This window comes from Triticum urartu, unplaced genomic scaffold, assembly GCF_056163025.1.
Source record: "Triticum urartu cultivar PI428250 unplaced genomic scaffold, HENAU_Tu73 scaffold2, whole genome shotgun sequence".
Classification (NCBI taxonomy): domain Eukaryota; kingdom Viridiplantae; phylum Streptophyta; class Magnoliopsida; order Poales; family Poaceae; genus Triticum; species Triticum urartu.
In genome coordinates this window covers 4,842,508-4,855,095 of record NW_028260368.1, presented here as the reverse complement: position 1 = coordinate 4,855,095, position 12,588 = coordinate 4,842,508, and the positions used below count along the sequence as shown (strand labels likewise).

The window sequence follows — 12,588 nt, the reverse complement described above, 5'->3', positions numbered from 1 at the left end:
CATTACGAGCCATTGCTAAAAGTGGTGTGCGATTAAGTTGTATACGCGATGTAACACCTATGCCGCATAATGGATGTCGACCGCCTAAAAAAAGACGTCTGTAAAAGAATTAACCCGCTTTCAACTTTCATTTCAAGAGAAATAAACGATTCAATGATAAAATAATAATACTAGTCTATTATGGTTCGAGAGGAGGTAGCAGGATCCACTCAAACACTACAGTGGAAGTGTGTTGAATCAAGAGTAGATAGTAAGCGCCTTTATTATGGTCGTTTCATTCTGTCCCCGCTTAGAAAAGGTCAAGCGGACACCGTCGGTATTGCCTTGCGAAGAGCTTTACTTGGAGAAATAGAAGGAACATGTATCACACGTGCAAAATTTGGGAGCGTGCCGCACGAGTATTCTACAATAGCAGGTATTGAAGAATCCGTACAAGAAATTTTACTAAATTTGAAAGAAATTGTATTGAGAAGTAATCTCTATGGAGTTAGAGACGCATCCATTTGCGTCAAAGGTCCTAGATACATAACTGCTCAAGATATCATCTTACCGCCTTCCGTAGAAATCGTTGATACGGCACAACCTATAGCTAACTTGACAGAGCCCATTGATTTCTGTATTGATTTACAGATCAAGAGAGATCGTGGATATCAGACAGAACTCAGAAAGAACTATCAAGATGGAAGTTATCCTATAGATGCTGTATCCATGCCTGTTCGAAATGTGAATTATAGTATTTTTTCTTGTGGGAATGGAAATGAAAAACACGAGATACTTTTTCTAGAAATATGGACTAATGGAAGTTTAACCCCTAAGGAAGCACTTTATGAGGCTTCTCGTAATTTGATTGATTTATTTCTTCCTTTTCTACACGCGGAGGAAGAGGGCGCTAGTTTCGAAGAAAATAAAAACAGGTTTACTCCACCCCTTTTTACTTTTCAAAAAAGATTAACTAATCTAAAGAAAAACAAAAAAGGAATTCCATTGAATTGTATTTTTATTGATCAATTAGAATTGACTTCTAGAACGTATAATTGTCTAAAAAGGGCCAATATACATACACTATTGGACCTTTTGAGTAAGACTGAAGAAGATCTTCTGAGAATTGACAGTTTTCGTATGGAAGATAGAAAACATATATGGGACACTCTAGAGAAGCATCTCCCAATTGATTTACTTAAGAATAAACTCTCGTTTTAAATCCATTGCAATTTTTTTTCTTCTTCTTTTTCGAGTTAGAATAAAAAGAAAACAATTTAGCATCTTTGGTACAATCTATATTTTCGCGAAATGGATCATAATAAAATGGATTTTAGGTATCTAGGGAAGATTCACTTGGAAGTAACTATTTCCTAGATACCTATGGTACTTCACGGTTGAATGAATCAAAAAATATCTAAAAAAGACCTAAAGTTAATGATTTATCAATGGGTAATGTTGCTCCAATACCTAACCAAAGAGCTACTACAGTACCGATTAAAAAAACGGTCGTAGCTACTGGGCGGCGAAATGGATTTTGGAATTTATTGACATTCTCTAGAAAAGGTACTGTCAATAAGCCTGTTGGCACAGAAACCATTAAAAGAACGCCCAATAACTTATTGGGTACCGTACGGAGTATTTGAAACACGGGAAAGAAGTACCACTCGGGTAATATTTCCAGAGGAGTTGCAAACGGATCTGCCGGTTCACCAATCATTGATGGCTCGAGAACCGCTAAACCTACATTACATGCAATAGTACCTAGAATTACTACTGGAAAAATATATAAAAGATCGTTGGGCCATGCGGGTTCCCCGTAATAATTATGTCCCATCCCTTTAGCTAATTTAGCTCTTAATACAGGATCATTTAAGTCTGGTTTCTTTGTTATTGGGATAGGTGAACTCTTTAGGATCCATCCCCCAAAGGAACCGGACATGAGAATTTATCATCATCCGGCTCGAGCAAGAGTGAAAGAAATAAGACCGCGGAAGATCCTTAATAGAATTAAGGTTTATAATGACTCAATGACTCTAGGCAAGAAAAGCTTTATCAGATTCTCTTTTCCGAAGTTGCACCTACAACTACTCATTGAAAATAATCCTATTCTTATGGGTAAATGCTCAATATCCAAGTGGGCTTACAAATTTGATCATGATCAATTGCTTTGTGGATTGTCTCATGTCTCTTGATTAGTTGGTATTTATCCCCTCAATATCGCAAGTTTCTTACCTCCAAACAAAATATTTACTTGTTACTAATAAAAAATCAAAAAGTTTAGCCTACATTCTTCCTTAGATCCCTTCTTTTACTCCGATAGTATTGCGGATCACAATCGATGCAAAGAAAATGAATGCATTTCCATACTATAATAAAAAGGTAAGTGTAATAAATAGAGAACTGGATCATGTCACATGACTTATTCCATTTCTACTCTATGGGATCTTACGGAGCCTGTTCATGGATGACATGGTTGCGGTATGATCATAGAAGATATTCTCCTCAAGTGAACCAGCCTATCCTTCCTAGGTAGGGGACTTACATGTTGATTGGATGCGGAGACACCTTTGGTTGTGAATTCTAATGTGGCAGATCCAATTCTTTATCTGCATGGCCAAATCAATAATTCAAGTCACACACTCCCATAATCCGCCTTTTTTCTTTCGTAAAATTAACTTCAACTATTTGTATTGTATAAAAATACTTTGGAGTTGAAGAGAAGTATCCAAATGACATGTGTTATTTTACAATAACCCATGCTTGTAGCAATGAAATACCAAAACCTACCCGATATGATATATGATAATTATAATTCTCTATGATATGCCTTCCCTATAAAGGACCCGAAATACCTTGCTTACGTATCATTGGAAAGTGCATTAACATAAATACGGCAGTAAGCAGAGGCAGTACAAAGGTATGTAAACTATAAAAACGAGTCAAAGTGGATTGGCCCACACTAGCACTTCCGCGTAATAACTCCACTAAAGGCGATCCTATTACCGGAATGGCGTCAGGTACACCTGTCACAATTTTGACTGCCCAATAGCCAATTTGATCCCAAGGCAAAGAATAACCAGTTACACCAAATGATGCAGTCAAAACAGCCAAAACCACACCTGTGACCCAAGTTAATTCGCGGGGTTTTTTAAATCCCCCTGTGAGATACACCGAAATACATGCAGGATCATCATTAAAACCATCATACTTGCTGACCATCGATGAACTGATCGGATTAACCAACCAAAGTTGGCCTCGGTCATTATGTATTGAACCGAGGAAAAAGCCTCTGTAACGGTTGGTCGGTAGTAAAAAGTCATAGCAAAACCGGTAGCGACTTGTACTAGAAAACAAGTAAGTGTAATTCCCCCTAAACAATAAAATATGTTGACATGGGGAGGAACATATTTACTAGTTATATCATCTGCAATTGCCTGAATCTCAAGACGTTCCTCAAACCAATCATATACTTTATTGAGATAGGTAACTAACCCGAGTCCCCCTCTAAGAGCCGTATATGAAAATTTCATCTCGTACGGCTCAAGCAGAAACACAAAAATTTTCAACGAATATTAGAAAAAAGGTTCAAAACTTCATCAGCCACTGAATTGGGTCGATTTGCCTTGAAGATATCAAATAAGAAAAATCCGGAATATCTTCTTTGTGATGATAATGCCAAAAAATCTCAAGTTGGCGCGTCTTTCTTTCTTCCTTTCCCTTATGTTGGTCATTAGAGGCTTCTTGACTTTTCTCTTCCCTATAAAGGATTTGTTTTTTTATGCGTAATATAGAAATTATCTTGTTGAGATCCTATGAATCAGTTCAATTAAAACCTTAGATTCATACTAGAGCCACGATGATTTAGTCTCAAGCTAAACAAAAGGCAAGGGTTCTTCGAATAAGAACCGCTTGATAATCATTTATTGAATCAGTGTAATGACTCGACAAAATCGAGAGAAAAAAAGTTGTCTTTTGGGCAAACAAAATTGGAAGGAAGAAAATTTCTTTTTTATTTTTATTTAAGAACTACTTGAATTTTTCAGTCTGGTTGCGAGGTCTTAATAGTGAGTATGAATCATAGTTCCATTTTTTTTTGATCCACTCTATCTATTTCGTGTTCCAGATACTAGAATAAATAATATCTGACGAATTAGAATCATCTTGATAGAGATAACAGGCCCTTTCTATGTATTATCAATAGGATCAATTCTAACAAGTCACACACTCATATTCCAGAGATACCGAAACAAAAAAATTCCGCGGTCGAACTACCATAATATCTAGAAATGTAGATCTTAAACTAGAAAGGCTTTTTTGGATGGAAAAACTCTGACTTCCTAGTTTTAGTTAGTAGAAACCTAATTGGTTAAAATTCCGTCCAGTAAAACGGAAGAATTATAAATTTCTAAAATGATAGATAGGAATATAGCGAATAAAGCCATTGCGATCCCCATAAAAGGAGTAGTCCCCCAACCCGGGGCGACTTTCCCATATTCCGAATTCAAGGGTTTCAGTAAACTACCTGCACCAGTTCGTTTTGGCCTAGGTTTAGAACTATCTTCAACGGTTTGTGTAGCCATAAATTCTATTTAATCATTGGTGTTGACTTTGTATACTATTCCGTTGTAGTTGTAAATACACGATCTTTTCGTAGATCCATTGTAATCTTGAAATTCTATAAAAATGGAAACAGCAACTTTAGTCGCCATCTCCATATCTGGTTTACTTGTAAGCTTTACTGGGTATGCCTTATATACCGCGTTTGGGCAACCCTCTCAACAATTAAGAGATCCATTCGAAGAACACGGAGACTAATTTAAGTAAGAAGTCTCCCAGATAGGGGGACTTCTTACTTAAATGAAATTATTTTATTCTTTTAGTTGGAGTTGGTGGAACCTTAGGTGGTTCTCGGAAGAAGATAGCGAAAAAAATTATCCCTAAAGTCGAAACTAAAAGGAACGTATAAACCAATGCTTCCATAGATTCGATCCTGGTTTATTTACAATTATAACTTCCACACCTATTCATTTGTCATTTGGGATAATTTCCCATATAAAGAAAGAAAAAGAGTCAAAGAAAGGATGGGAGATGTTTCCCATGTCAAATCAAAAAAGAGAGGTGAAAGATACTATAACAATGTGTATCAAACTGCCTGTTTCCTTGTAGTTGGATCTCCCACTTTTTGGAATGTTCCAAATTCCACTTGAGCATCCAAATCTGGATCAATACCAGCAAAAACATCTCGGAACAATGTTCTAGCGCCATGCCAAATGTGTCCGAAAAAGAAGAGCAAAGCAAAGGTAGCATGACCAAAAGTGAACCAACCCCTTGGACTGCTGCGAAAAACACCATCAGATTTCAAAGTAGCCCGGTCTAATTCAAAAATTTCCCCTAATTGAGAACGCCTCGCATATTTTTTTACAGTAGCAGGATCAGAATAACTTACTCCATTAAGTTCGCCACCATAGAACTCCACCGTTACACCTACTTGTTCAACACTATATTTGGATTCTGCTCTTCTAAAAGGAACGTCTGCTCTAACAATTCCCTCCTCATCTACCAAAACAACCGGAAATGTTTCAAAAAAAGTAGGCATACGGCGTACAAAAAGCTCACGTCCTTCTTTATCTCTAAAGACGGGATGTCCTAACCATCCAACAGCTATTCCATCCCCATTGTCCATTGAGCCTGCTCTGAATAATCCCCCTTTTGCCGGATTATTACCAATATAATCATAAAAGGCTAATTTTTCGGGAATTTTAGACCAAGCTTCTGATAAACTAAGATTTTCGGCTAAACCATTGCTAACTCTTCGATATATTTCTTGCTGAAAGTATCCCTGATCCCACTGATAACGAGTAGGCCCAAATAATTCGATTGGGGTCGTTGCTGACCCATACCACATAGTTCCAGCAACTACGAAAGCTGCAAAAAAAACAGCAGCGATACTACTGGAAAGTACAGTTTCAATATTGCCCATACGTAATCCTTTATATAGACGTTGAGGCGGACGGACACTAAGATGGAATAAGCCCGCTAATATACCCAATGTACCCGCAGCAATATGATGAGAAGCTATTCCCCCCGGAACAAAAGGATCAAAACCTTCTGCACCCCACGCTGGATTTACAGCTTGTACTTTTCCAGTTAGTCCATAAGGATCGGATACCCATATCCCAGGACCATACAAACCCGTTACATGAAATGCCCCAAAGCCAAAGCAAGCCACCCCTGCAAGAAATAAATGAATTCCAAAGATCTTGGGCAAATCCAAAGAGGGTTTTCCCGTCCGCTCATCAGAGAATATTTCTAGGTCCCAATATACCCAATGCCAGATCGCTGCCAAGAAACACAAGCCAGAAAACACAATATGCGTACCTGCCACACCTTCATAACTCCAAATACCCGGATTTGTTACAGTTCCTCCTGAAATACTCCAACCACCCCACGAATCCGTTATTCCTAAACGAGTCATGAAGGGAATTACGAACATACCTTGTCTCCACATTGGATCCAGAACAGGATCAGAGGGATCAAAAACTGCTAATTCGTATAAAGCCATTGAGCCAGCCCAACCAGAAACTAGAGCTGTGTGCATTATATGCACCGCAAGCAATCGACCCGGATCATTCAATACGACAGTATGAACACGATACCAAGGCAAACCCATGGAAATACCCCTTTAGCAAAGAAAAATAGACACGATGTCGCTTTATTTTATCGCATTGAAAAAGACTATCCATATCCTATGTACCTAACCCTTCTAGGGGATTCTGTGTCAGAAAGCGCGAATATTTATTTCATTCCATTAAAAATAAGAAGCCAATTCTGTTCATAAGAAGAAAGAGAAGCAGATCTATTCTATACTCGATAAGTGCCAATATGCAATGGGTAACTTGGCCAATTTGGAAAAAACGAAGAATAGATCGCTACCCCTCTTTGTTTAGCATTCAAATCACCCATTCCCTTTTCTTTATTCAATCTGTCTTACATTCCTTATATGTATAACCTTTCAATCTACGTATTAATAGAATCTATAATATTCATATAGAATAAGAATAAAAATTAAGACAATAAACTGCGGATTCTTTCTTTCTGTTCCATTCTTACGTTTCCATATTAAAGTGTGGTTTTCTTACTTAAATTTAATAATATTAATCTAATATGCCCATTGGTGTTCCAAAAGTACCTTACCGGATTCCTGGAGATGAAGAAGCGACTTGGGTTGACTTATACAATGTTATGTATCGAGAAAGGACACTTTTTTTAGGTCAAGAGATTCGTTGCGAGATCACGAATCATATTACAGGTCTCATGGTATATCTGAGTATAGAAGATGGAATTAGTGATATTTTTTTGTTTATAAACTCCCCAGGCGGGTGGCTAATCTCAGGAATGGCTATTTTTGATACGATGCAAACGGTGACACCAGATATATATACAATATGCCTCGGAATAGCCGCCTCCATGGCGTCCTTCATTCTGCTTGGAGGAGAACCCACCAAGCGTATAGCATTCCCTCACGCGAGGATTATGCTTCACCAACCTGCTAGTGCTTATTATCGGGCAAGGACACCAGAATTTTTACTAGAAGTAGAAGAGTTACACAAAGTTCGCGAAATGATCACAAGGGTTTATGCAGTAAGAACAGGCAAGCCTTTTTGGGTTGTATCCGAAGACATGGAAAGGGATGTTTTTATGTCAGCAGACGAAGCCAAAGCTTATGGACTTGTCGATATTGTAGGGGATGAAATGATTGACAAGCACTGCGATACTGATCCAGTGTGGTTTCCAGAAATGTTTAAGGATTGGTAGTGTCCGGATTTCTTGTAAAGTTATTTCACAGCTAAATTCGTGTTTTCCTCGATTTAATAGAAAATAGAAAGACTTCATGATGAGCAATCATCAGGTTAAGATGGATCTAAACCAATCCATTTTTTTCTATATACATACAACATGCCGACGGTTAAACAACTTATTAGAAACGCAAGACAGCCAATACGAAATGCTCGAAAAACGGCCGCGCTTAAAGGATGCCCTCAGCGTCGAGGAACATGTGCTAGGGTGTATGTGCGACTCGTTCAGATCATGACTTCAAACAAATATAAAAAAAATTGAAGTATCCATGATTAGTACCAATGAATAGGATATAGCTTCTCTATCCTAGATTTCTATGGTATATGGAATTTATGGTTTCCTTTGGTGCAAATCCAATTATCTAAATTGGAAATAAGAAGCAATTCTCCCATTGGTAGCAAATGGTTATCCATTAAGCGGAGGAAATAGTAATAAAAAGAAAAAGGCTTATGCTCCTTTATCTTAAAAGAACGGACTAACAGGGTCAGCTACTTAGCCAACTTTCATAATTAAATACCGTCACTGTATGGATAACTCTTATTGTGAAAAGAGCTATTTACTCTATAATGGATAGGTAGAGCCAAAGAATGTGGACTATACAAGTTCGCAATACCTTTTGATGAAAGAAAGGGCTCCGGTGTATAGAGAGGGCCTCACCGTTTAAAAGGGAACCATAGAAACGATGGAACCCACTATTTTTTTTAGTATTATTAGAATGAATTTGTTATTTCGTATAGAAATAACTGAACGGAGTGGAATAAAAAATCGTGGTTGGGAAGGTTACTATAGCAAAAGCCATTGGAATTAATATTTTATATATCGGAATAATTAGTTTTGTTATTAATGAGAAAAAGGGTGGCTAAAAGAAGAGAAATCATTAGTTATTCATTAAGGTTAATTTGATTCAATGACCAGAGTTCCGCGAGGATATATAGCCCGGAGACGACGAACAAAAATGCGTTCATTTGCCTCAAACTTTAGAGGGGCTCATTTAAGACTTAATCGAATGATTACCCAACAGGTAAAAAGAGCTTTTGTTTCCTCTCATCGAGATAGAGGTAGGCAAAAGAGGGATTTTCGTCGTTTGTGGATCACTCGGATAAACGCAGCAACGCGGGTATATAAAGTATTCGATAGTTATAGTAAATTAATACACAACCTGTACAAGAAGAAATTGATTCTTAATCGTAAAATGCTTGCACAAGTAGCTGTATCAAATCCAAATAATCTTTACACGATTTCCAATAAAATAAAGATCATCAATTAAAGGTATAAATAAAGTAATATACTGGAATAATAAAAGATGAATTCCCGGAGAGGGAACTCCGGGAAGATACAATAAATTAAGATTAAGTGGTAGGAATCAACGAGCTGGATTACTTTCTTTATAATATATATAGGTCTGGCCCTTTCGAATTCGAATAAAACATCAACAATCGGAACTTAAGTTCCGGTTGTTGTTTCTTAAATTTTGGTTGTTGTTTCTTAAGTTTCGATTGGAATTGTACTTTTGCGTTAATTGAGGAATATGTCTATTTTTTCTGGGTCTAGAACCTGTAATTATTGAAATTGACTGGGCTTGAAATTGCTTTTCGTTCTCATAGTTACGAAACGGTAAGAAAGATAAAATACGAGCCTGTTTTATAGCAAGAGTAATTAATCGTTGTTGTTTCAAGGTTAATCTATTTATTCGTCTCGATAATATTTTTCCTTGTTCACTAATAAATCTATTAATTAAACTCATGTTTCTATAATCAATTCGATCTCCCGGGCCAATCCGGGGACGCCTACGAAAAGGTTGTTTAGATTTACGAAAAGGTTGCTTGAATTTACGAAAAGTTTGCTTGGATTTACGAAAGGGTTGCTTGGATTTATTAAAAGTTTGCTTGGATTTACTAAAGGGTTGCTTAGATTTAAGAAAAGGTTGTTTAGATGTATACATGATTTATTCCTTATTTAAAATTTGAAAATTTGAAAATTCACTTCTTTATTTTATTAATTTAGGATCCAGAAGAAGTAGTTTTTCTTTGATCCATATCTTATTTGATTCATATTATAGTATATGAATACCCTCTATACATATGAAATAATATCTACCGGAAATCAGATGAGTTGATTTGTATTTTGTATTCTATACTATGTTTTCTTTATATATTAAATATGAAGTTCTTACTCTTTCTGTTGTTTGGAAAGATCAAACACACGATGTTCCTATTTCTTTATTTCGTGATGAGTCGTATGCTTGCGACAATAACGACAAAATTTTTTGAATTCTAATTGTCCGGGTGTATTGTGGCGATTCTTTTGAGTACTATATCTAGAAATCCCCGTCGATTCCTCATTGGCACCTTTTCGAACACAACTGATGCATTCCAAAATAACTCTGATTCTAACATCTTTTCCCTTGGCCATGAACCTCCTTTTCTTTTTGGATTGACTTAACTTAATTCTTCTACTTATTCTTTTATTCTTCTATTTTGAATCCGAAGAAGAAGAATAAAATTCATTAGAATAATTTTTTTTTATTCTTTAATTAAGTAATAAAAAATAGAGAAATAATTAAAGAATACAATCCTTGTCGAATTAGCAAAGATTTTGGTTCGAAATCCTTTCATTTAATTAGCCAGCCCCGCCTTTTCTATGCTCTGATTTCTGAGGCCTTATTTAGCTTGGGTACCCCTTTAAATTGAATTTCTATTTTCAAAAATGGGGTTTACCAAATTTTTAATGACTCTGAGGTTCAACCCAATCCATCTTTTCTTTCTTTTTCCTTCCGATACTAAAAAAAGATTGAAAAGGATCAAATTTTGTCATATCACGAAGAAATCTATCCCTCCCATAGCAATAACTAGAATTAAAAAAAAGGGAATGACAAAGCATCTGGGAATAAACGATTAATTTCTATCAATAAACCTGCTAAAGCACCAAACCATAGAGTACTTAGCACGGGTGCTACAGAGAGATATGTTTTTATATCCCGCATTGAAAATCCTCCTTCCTTGTTGGAATACATATATGATCATAAACTCTTGCCCAAGATTGTTATGCTATATATAAAATGAACCATATCGACGAAATTTTCCTATCCCTAAAAAAGAAAAAGATGACCCCTTCTTCCTATATATTACCAAGGAAAAGTAATCCTTCTTTTATAGGCGAAATTATATTGGATTTTATATGTATATAATTCCTTAATTATATGAGACCAAAAAGAAGAAATGACACGAGGGTTCTATATATAGATAGAGAAAGAAAGAAGAAGAAAATTATGATGTGGAAAAGAAGACAGGAATTGTGTACAATGGCATTGTACAACAATTTAATTTGGAAAAGGGATGTAGCGCAGCTTGGTAGCGCGTTTGTTTTGGGTACAAAATGTCACAGGTTCAAATCCTGTCATCCCTACCTATTACTTCTTTCTTCTTTATAGGCAGTAGCGACGAGATCAATTAAAGTAAAGTGGGTATAACTTGAATTTGTGGAGACTATACGTACGTGAGATACATTAGGAATAGAAAAAGATTTTCTTTTTGAATGAATGAAAGCGCTCTTAGTTCAGTTCGGTAGAACGCGGGTCTCCAAAACCCGATGTCGTAGGTTCAAATCCTACAGAGCGTGATTCCATCTATTTTATGTCGAAGCAGAGTAAAATAACTTAACAAAATTGAATTGTAACTCCAATTTCAATTTGACCTCCTCTCTGGTCTGGAGGAGGTCAATCAAAAAAAAAAAATGACTCAATCAAAGATCCAACTGATCCCCACGCCTGTATTGCAAATACGCAGTCACGAATAATCCCGCTAAAGTAATAGGAATTAGGCCTAAGACGATTCCAAATAGAAAAACTTCAATCATTTCGATTTGTTCGAGGGGATAAAAAAAGAGGTACGATCTATCCCTAAATAGTACTCTAAATTATCCACGAATCTCAATGACCAAGAAAAGAATTCCTAATTAGTCTGGAAAAGAGTCGTAGAATGCCAGGAATCCCAAAGAAAGATTTTTCTTTTCTGAATTATAATTATTCAGTCAATTCAAATAAGGCGTATCTTGTTCAAGCCAATAAATAGAGCTGGGGTTATAGTTAAAGCAGCCAGTAGAAAACCAAAATAACTAGTTAAAGTAAGCATGAAAGAGTTAAATTCCATTTATTTTTTTTTACTACACTACATATGTTGGTAAAGCATTTACCTAAGTTATGGAAAATTCATAATTCATCAGTTATTTTAGATAATACTAAAAAACAAGATAGAGTAAGATACAGAAGTGTAAAAGAAAGTGGATTCATCAGATGATACATGAGTCCCTAATTCCGAATCAAGAGATTTGTTGTGGAATTTGTCAATTGAGTAAAGTAATAATATTAAGAACTAGATCATCTAACCCCATTGAATGAAAAAAAGAAATTCAATTTTCAGGGAAATTTTTGAATAAGAGATAAATAAACAATTGAATTTGAAAAAAAAAACTTCTTTCTATTTTGGATAATTTCTTTTTCAATAGGACCCTCTTTTTGGAGTGAACGATCGAATATTCCCCTATTCCTTCTTATTTTAACTGATTGTATTCCATATGGAATAAGAGGAGAACAAAAGCATTCCACGACCTGCCAAGGGGCTGTTAAAAAAAAAAAAAAAAGAAAGCTCTTCCTTGAATTTACTTTATTTTTATTCCTTTTTCGAACTCCAACCAAAGTAGATTCGAAGACGAGTCACTTCAATTATCCTTTTAAGTTCTATTCTATCTTCT

At 36.0% G+C, this 12,588-nt stretch overlaps 2 non-coding genes across 2 annotated transcripts; both read left to right on the top strand.

The window, feature by feature from the left end:
• Window positions 1-11,170: 11,170 nt before the first annotated feature.
• TRNAP-UGG (transfer RNA proline (anticodon UGG)) lies at window positions 11,171-11,244 on the top strand. Its single transcript has one exon. It is a non-coding gene; the product is annotated as a tRNA-Pro (tRNA).
• Window positions 11,245-11,383: 139 nt separating this feature from the next.
• On the top strand, window positions 11,384-11,457 carry TRNAW-CCA (transfer RNA tryptophan (anticodon CCA)). The gene has a single exon. It is a non-coding gene; the product is annotated as a tRNA-Trp (tRNA).
• Window positions 11,458-12,588: the final 1,131 nt, after the last annotated feature.